Raw genomic sequence first — 9,156 nt, 5'->3', positions numbered from 1 at the left:
ACACTGGACATCAAAGGAATTATAATAAATGATTTGATTTAGGATAACTTGTTATACAGCCATAGCTAACTGATACAGTAATCAAAGTGAAGAGCCCTGATGGCAATTAAAATCATCAGCCCTTTTTATTCCTGGTATATGTCTGATATTCAGGGTCAGCATTCAAGGTTACCTTCTCATTCAAATTTATTTTGAATAACTTGATGAACAAGTGACCATACTGAGGTTTCATTCCATGGAAACTTGAAGAGGTGGGAAGGACATGCATGCTTATGAAGAAGTATTAGTAACTGCAAATCACACAGAAGGAAAAGAATGTAAGCTTTTTTGTGAGTCATCTGTCATGAAACAGATATTTCTTAGCATGTGGGAGATAAAGGACTGAGGACCTTGATATTGCTCATTCACTATCTCCTTGGGTGTTATGACAAAATTTAAAAAGGGAAGTTATTTTGTTTAGAGAAATAGAGGAATCCTAATTGTAAGCAGCAGTTGAATTTTCAGGTAGGAACCCGAAGACAAATGATTAGAGAGATAAAATACACCAAGCACTTACTCACCCCAATGCAAAGTCCCTGTCACATGGATACCAATCTTCCGTACCTCACTGAATAGAAGCACAGCATGAAAAATATTTTGCATAATAATAAAATGACTGATTAAAATATTTCCTCATATTAAAGGCCATCTCTGACTCTAAGGCCATATTAGATTAATCTATTTATTCAAATCTACATTCATTAACCTACTAGGATACATTATTTGTTAGTCAGTGTTTGCTGGTGACTGTGGTAGATATTTTGGGCACTGGGCACTGATTTAAATAAGAGAATAAAACCAGAAGACCATGTATAAAACACAGTGTATTTGTACTGTAAGTCCCTGACATTAAGTATTTTTATTATAATGTGTTGGGCATTAAGCCTTTGATACCCAAGGCATATGCTGCAAAGACTTATACCTCAAAGAGACAATTTCCAGCTGTTATACACATTTAGCGAATAGTGCCCAGACTGACCTCACCTTAAAGTTTCCCTTTCAGGAAGCCCTGAGTTACCTATATAACAGACTGTCTGAGTGACCCAGCCCTTCTCTTCCCCTTGCTCTAATTCCCACTCTAATGTTTTAAATGTGCCAGCAAAGAATAAATCCCTGAAATCCTAGCCTCCTGTCCCTGGACCCTAATAGAGGCAGATCCCCAAACTTGGTCCATGCTCTCTGTCTCTGTACCCAAGTCCTCCCTGTGTGGCCCATGGGTGCATGGCAGACCCTTATGTATCTGTGAGTGAGAACCCTAGTTTTTCCAAAGTTACCTGATAGTTGTTGCAATTATGATAAGAATCATGAGGGCAGGTCCAGCAACTTTGTCTTCAGACTGAGTAGCAAGAAGGGACAGGACAAGAGTCCCAGGAGTTCCTAGCCCAAAGCATCACTATCAATAGGCTGACACTTAAGTGAAACAATGATAAAATCCACATTATCAGCAAAAGCAGTAAAGGTATTGGTGTAGAGGGAATGATGGGCACAGAGTTAAAAACTTCGCTTTCAGATTTTCCTCTGGAATGGATTATGCTAATGGAATCAGTGGCCAAGTGTAGTTTACTCTGTTTGAGCAATGTGATCCAACTATTCCATCCATAAGACAAGATAATATTCCTTAAATGACATATATCATTGTAGAAGATATTATTCTTAAGAAATCCATCTTACCCATGAAATATAGAGCAATTTCCAAATTTTTCTGATTTGTGAAAACCTTTATGAAAGTAGGAAAAGCCACAAAGGGAAAAACGGTGTTTGTAACAGATGGATCAGAAAGAGTGATAAAGTGGTTACTTAAGTTGCATAGAGGAAATAAATTCAAACAAAAGGAAATTCAAGGACTTAAACAGAAGGAGCAAGTTCTACTTTTGCAATCTGATTCAAACATTCTAATTTCAGTCTGGGAGGCTGGGACCCCGGCAATCATGGTTATGGCCTCAGCCCAGCACAGTTGTCCCTTTCATTCCTGCCATCCTAACAAATCCTTTCAGAGCCCCTTTGTGTCTTTGTTCCTCAGACTGTAGATGACGGGGTTCAACATGGGTGTGATCGCGGTGTACCTCACTGAGGCTGTTGCACTTGAGTGTGAGCTCTGAGTAGCAGCAGAGCTAAGATACACACCTAGGCTTGTACAAAAAATATAAGGAGACACCAGAGAGGTGAGATGCACAGGTGGATAATACTTTGTATTTGCCCTGAGTTGATGAGATTCCCCATACGGATGACACTATATTAGAGTAGGAGTAAAGAATACCTGACAGGGGACCACCAGCCAGCAACATAGCCACAAAATACATCACCAGATTATTAAAGAAAGTGTCAGAACAGGCAAGTTGGACCACCTGATTGAGTTGACAGAAAAAGTGGGGGGTTTCTACATCGGTAGAGATGGAAAGGTGCAACACCACTGAGGTTTCTAACACAGAAAGAAGGACACTTGTGATCCAGGACATCAGAAGCAAGAGTCCACAGAGCTGCGAGTTCATGATGAGCATGTAGTTCAAAGGATGGCAGATGGCCACTTACCAGTCATAGGGCGTCACAGCCAGGAGATGGATGTCCAACCCTGAAAAGATAATGAAAAAGCACATCTGGGTGATGCAACTTGCATAGGTTATGATGTTGCTCTGAGTCTGGATATTCCACAGTATCTTTGAGATGGTGGTGGAGGTGAAGCAGATGTCCACAAAGGACAGTCTGGAGAGGAGGAAGTACATGGGTGTGTGCAGGTAGTAGTCTGAGCTTAAGGACAGGATGATGAGCAGGTTTCCAAACACAGTGATCAGGTGCATGGAGAGGAATAGCCCATGAAGGAGGGGCTGCTGTTCTGGTTTCTCTGACAATCCCAGAAGAAGAAATCCTGAAATCCATGTATCATTTCCTGGTTCCTTATAGTTGGATTGACTACCAGAAAAGAGGAAGAGAAAGACATCATTTATTTTCACACAAATGGTATTACTCACACTGTTGGACTGCTACAATTTACATTCTGTAGCCTATAAATTAATTTCAGTATTTTGTATATGGATCTGTGCCCTTTCAGAGATCCCCTATTTCATCTCCGATTAGGCAAATTTATCCCATTCTCGGCATTTTCCCCTCTATGTCATGGTTTCTACGGATTGATTGAGAATATCTTTCATGCATTTGAAGATGTATTGAGTGTCACACATGTTCCAGTCACCTTCTAAGCCTTGAGTACAGGGTGCTGACAAACAAAAGCCTCTATAAGACAGATGATGGTGAAAAATATAAGCAAATGAAATTGTATATAATATTTCATATGGGACAAGTGCTATGAAGAAAACAAAAATAGGTATAGAGGAGAGAGTGGAAAGAAGTGTTATTTTGTAATTGTTCGGAACAGAGACTTCAGTTTGAGGGTCCAGGAGCACGTGTACATGGGGAGGCAGGTGCCTGGTGGAGGGAATGGCCACTGCAGAGGTTTTGAGGACTGTGCTACTTTCAGCTGTTCAAGCCTAAAAAAGGAAGCCAGTGTGTGAGTGAGTAATTAGAGAGATGGTGATTAGAGATGGTGTCAGACAATCAAAGGAAGAGGTGGTCTGTTCTTGGTTAAACTTGGAGACAAAGGGAGTCACTCTCCCAAACTATATACCTCTTGTACTTTATAAATCTGATTGCAATAGATTCCTATACATTGAAATAGATCCCATCAACACTGTCAATTGTTTTTCTTCAGGCCTCTGTATTTTAAAGGTCACCTTGTAATATATGAGCCTATACCCTGCTCTGAAATCTGTACTTTCACTCCACAAGGTGCACACATGTGCACACACCACACACACACACTCCATGGTGGCAACCTGGGCTGTGCTCTTACCATGGCTTTCTCACCTCCAGCCCCAGTGATTAAGCTAAGATCGGCTACAACTCAAGCTCTCTAGATCAGTAATCATTCCCATAAAGGATGTAGAAATGGAACCTGAAATTTCAATTAGTAGGCTTCCCAGGGACTAATAAATGGAACCAGATTGGTATGCTTATTTTGTGCTCTGGATTTGAAGAAATATAACAGAACTCTTCAGCAAACATAAGGAAAAAGAGAGAGAGGAAATGAAGGAGGGAGATAGAAACAGAGAAACATGAAATGGGCTGAGTTGGAAAAAAAAAGTCTGATAGTTCAGGGGTCCCAGAGACACTGCAAGGAATAAAAAGCATCCTTGGTTCTGGCAACATTCAACTCTTATTTTATCTCCTAACTGTACAGCAAAATAATAATGGAACAAAAATAAATTTGGATAGAAGACAAAGTATTGCTACATTTAGGGTGTCAATCACCCACAGAATGAACTTGCCAAAAGAAAAAAACACTAAGAGAATAAACCAACACTTCACCAAAGGAAATATACGCAGTTCAACAAAAGTTGGACACATTATTTATGAAGCAGTGGAAGTCATGTCATCTGTGCCTCTTCCATGTTTATTTGACCAACTGGATTTTACTTTTTATTGAGGTATAGTTGATATACAATACTATATTGGTTTTACATGATCTTATACGGGGTAAGGAAGCTCCTTTCTCACTCTTCTTATAAGGTATCTTTTCTCAGTTTTTCCTGGATGTTGTGTTTTTTGTTTGTTTGTTTTTGTTTTTTTTTTGAGAGGGCATCTCTCATATTTATTAATCATATGGTTGTTAACAACAATAAAATTCTGTATGGGGTACTCAATGGATGTTGTATTTTGATCTCTTTTTGAACACATGCAAAAAGAACACTCTAAGTCACAGTTCTGGTTTTTGTAAAACATGCAAAATCCTCTCAGTGACATACACTATAAAATTTTGCCCACACCAGAAAACCCCATCTGCTAACCCAGAAGAAGTTTCTTAAGCTTTATGCCTGAGGATATTGCATCATACACACATTTATGTCACTCAGCCGTGACTTCTCCATTATGATGCAACACCAAAGGAGTGAGGCTTTCATGGGCAATGTTCACGGCACTTTTTCAAAATGGCATATGAATATAAGTGTACTTAAAAGGAAACGAATTTAAGAAAATGTATAGTTATTACATCAAAGAATGGTAGAGACAAGAAACCAGATAGAGTGATTTCATATGACTGTATTAAACAAAAATTATTAAATTAAAATAATAATAATTTGATAATAATCAACATGGATCAATAATTCCAGGTTAGGTTTCCCAAGGCTTGGAAATAAAGGAACATGACAGAAGGATCTTTAAAATTCAAAGGAAGCAGTATCTACATTTTGATTTCACCTTATACAGAGATACATGGATTCAAATATGTTCATACAAGGGAAAGGTGATTTTCCTTCAAATGTAAATAAAAATGCCTTTTAGAATATGGGTGAAAATGATGCAATTTTAGAAATAGATCTAATCATAAAACTCCAAAAGTCACAATCAGGAACACCAAAGATGTGAAAATAAATTAGAAACATGTTCAAAGGGTGATTTATTAGTACTAAGAACACCAAATAACATTGGTTTTCCCTTTCATTTATGGGAAGGGTTTATGAGTGAAAAATATTTAAATGGTAACTGAATGCTTCAGTAAGAAAAATAAGCAATGGAGAGAACACATATGACTGAGTGATAGATGTGACACCACACAACTAAAACACACTCACAATTTCCCCAAATATGCAACTGCTGATACCTACTAGAAGTCAGTGGTAAATTCAAAGTTGATGACAAAATTCCACTTGTTTCAAAGAATGCATTCAAGACAGGAATAAAAGCACTCTGAGAGCCCTATACATGTGTAAATACCTTGTCCAATTTATGATAAGAAACAAATGAACATGCCCACAAATATATTCTTCTTCACAGCTCACAATATATTTGCAAAGTAAATCTATTTAACATATATTTTTTAAATTAAGGTATAATTGATATACCATCTAATGAAGGTTCCAAATGAGCAACATTGTGGTTTCAACATTCACCCGTATTATCAAGTTCCACCCACATACCCCATTGCAGTCACCGTCCATCAGTATGTAAGATGCTACAGAGTCAACTTGCCTTCTCCATGCTGTACTGCCTTCCCCATGACCTACCTGTATTATGAGTGCTAATTACAATGCCCTGAATCCCCTTCTCCTTCCCTCCCACCAGCCCTCCCCAACCCCTTCCCTTTGGTAACCACTAGTCCCTTTTTGGAGTCTGTGAGTCTGTGCCGTTTTGTTCTTTTAGTTTTGACATATGACATTTTTATACAGATGAAATAAAACTTTGTCCAGTGAACACCCAGAGTGAAAGAAAATGATGTCAAATGAATGTCTCATGAACTGATGTTGCAAGGTGATATTTGCAAGCATTACACTGGTCTGGATCTAACTTATCAATATAGGGACATCTTCAAATATGCCCCACCTCAAAAATGAAAAGGAAGTGCCCTCACATCACTGGACATCCCTCCACACATAATTTTTCCAATCTTTTATTTTCCTACTCTTCTTATCTGAAAAACTCCTTGGATTTGTTCTACTTTAACTGAGAGCATTTTCTTCCTCCCCTTTCTTCCTCTAACTGGGATTCTATCACATAATAGTCAACAATGATCCATGAGTTGAGTTCAATATTCACTTTTCTTTTTAGCATTGTAAATAATTTGTTCAGTTAACCAAGCACACAAACAACTGTAACAATCTCTCGGTTTGGCCTAGGCTGGTGGCTCTCACTGTCCTCAGGAATACATGCTTGGTTTTGATTCCCTCTGACCCTTTCTTGAATCACCTACTGGGCTCTTGGACTCACATGTTGGGAATCCTCAGAGGAAGGTCCCTGGGTCGGAATCCGAATCCCTCATGGATGGCCAATGAGGGAGACTGAAGCTCTTTCTCAACAAGACAGTGAGGGGGCATGAAAAATCAGTCACAAAAAAAATTTACAATTCTAAAGCAATAGATTATGCCCAGCCCAATGTGGCACATGATGAGGGGCTGCAGCACAGAAGATATTTATAGGTCCCTGTCTGCTCATTAGGCATATTTCCCTCCTGTAACTCCAGCTTATTAAATACATGATTCCCCTATGGGACAGAAAGCAAAGTTTTCCTGGAGATTCTTGTTTCCCAACAGACCAGGTGAAAATTGAGAGAATCTTGTATTTATTAGTGTTTCCTCATATACTCTGTTGGATTCAAGAGTTCTAAGTTGCAGGCAACATAAACTACGCATTTTTTTCCCAAACTTTGAGACTGAGCAACCTGCCTGGATTTGATAACTTTAATCTTCAAAATGTTTACTTGTGGTGGAGACACAGTCCCTAATACCTACACAAAAGTGCTCTTTTTCCATTTCAACAAGGGGGATGAACTGTGTTTCTTTGGTTTAAAATTTGGCTTCATATCACAATTGCCAAAAAATGATGGATTTCATATATATGTCAGAAGCTATGAACTGTCATTTAGTCCCTCATTATGAACTATTAGCCATAAGGAGTACATTTAGATTGTTTTGCCCCACGATCTATACTTGAAATAGGAAATAAAATAGGTTCTACCCTGTAGTCTGCAGAAGGAACCCCAACCTGTAAACATCTTGATTTTTACCCAAGGAGACCCATTACAGACTTCCAGCCTTTAGAACTTTAAAAGTATGTGTGTTTGTTTAAAGTACTAGTGTGGTGATTTTACATTAGCACAGGAATTGAATACACATATTAATCCATTAAAATTTTGTCCAGGAAGCTGAGATCACGCTTCTCAATTATAATATTTATTTATTATACCCTGGGTGAAGGCATTTTGCATTGTAGTCACACCTTAAGAAGAAGAAGGACTATGAAATCATCTTGCAGATATTCAGCCTCTTTGGCTGGTAGAGAATTTCACATTGCACAAATGTAAGTGACTTTAGATTATGATGCCTCTGATGAATTAAGATAGGAAAATAATTTCAAATTTTCATTTTATGTCTACTGTTTAACTCAAATCTTTGTCCCTATATTTCTGTATTCTTTTAATTTCACAGTAATTCACTCATTCTTTGCATATCTATCCTTTTCAACTTTCCAGTTTCTTTCAACATAAAATATGAAATTGTAAATGAGTCATATTTGTGTACCTGTGTGCATATAAGTTTATTTGAAATAAAACTGCACAAATAAACACCCATGTATATACAAGCAGATTTACCTGGGAATGTTTTCTCAAACAACAAAATATGTCCACACATTTCACTTATTTATTACATTTGTCAGAGGTGATGTTTAATGTCTCCATTTACCTTCAGAAAAACAGAAGTTCAGGCTCAAGTTGATTAAAGTTTTAACAATTAACAAAAAAGGCAATTAAAGTTTCTTGTGCATTTTCTTGAATGATACAGAAGTGGAAACACACAGTATGTTTTGTAATTCTGTGTTGCTTTTATTGCCCAAATTGTATGGGGTTAAATAAGTGCAGTTTTATAGTATGTAATTATACTGTAGTATATAGTACATTAGTTAGAAGGAAAAGAATTTATGATGCATTGACCAGGGTAAGATGTGGAGCACAGGAAGCTGATTCACACTGAGCAGTGTAGGAGATATGTAGCCTAACTGGGAAGAAAATAGAGTATCATATATGGATGTAGTAACAAAGAGGTAAATTGAAGCAATTCACAGTTGATACTTGTGGAGTAAATGGCAGAATTTCCAGAATCTCCTGCCTGGCCTTAGCCCATTTACGTATTAACAGATGTGTGCTTATCACTGCAGAGCCTCCCATTGATCTGGGGAAAGGCGTGGAGAGAAAATGTCCATTCTCTCTGCCTCTCCATTCCCGGTATGGAATTGATCTGGTGACACCAAAGACCCAGCCACCGAGTTCCCATCAGAAAGGGTGGTTGGGGCAGGCAGAGTGTGAGTTGTGGCCAGAGGAGTTGGATGGAGCCAGACATGGGTAGTGACTCTAAGGAATAAAAGCCTTTCTCTTGACGTGCCCTTTGTTTAGCTTGTTTCACAGGGGGACTCACCCTGGGCCAGGAACACCATTCCCCCAGAGCTATAATACTCCTGTTTTCTGTAAAAAAGAAGATAAAAATCCATATAGAAATAGAGTTAACTTATCTGAGCTGATAGGATAATAGCACAGGCTTCCACATACTGTGAACATGTACATGAAGAGGAAAAGCA

At 38.3% G+C, this 9,156-nt stretch overlaps 1 pseudogene; it reads right to left on the bottom strand.

Moving 5' to 3' along the window:
* Window positions 1-2,029: 2,029 nt before the first annotated feature.
* On the bottom strand, window positions 2,030-2,834 carry LOC130679759 (olfactory receptor 7A10-like; annotated as a pseudogene).
* Window positions 2,835-9,156: the final 6,322 nt, after the last annotated feature.

This window comes from Manis pentadactyla, chromosome 12 (assembly GCF_030020395.1).
Source record: "Manis pentadactyla isolate mManPen7 chromosome 12, mManPen7.hap1, whole genome shotgun sequence".
Taxonomy (NCBI): Eukaryota; Metazoa; Chordata; class Mammalia; order Pholidota; family Manidae; genus Manis; species Manis pentadactyla.
This window is presented reverse-complemented; position numbering and strand designations above follow the sequence as displayed.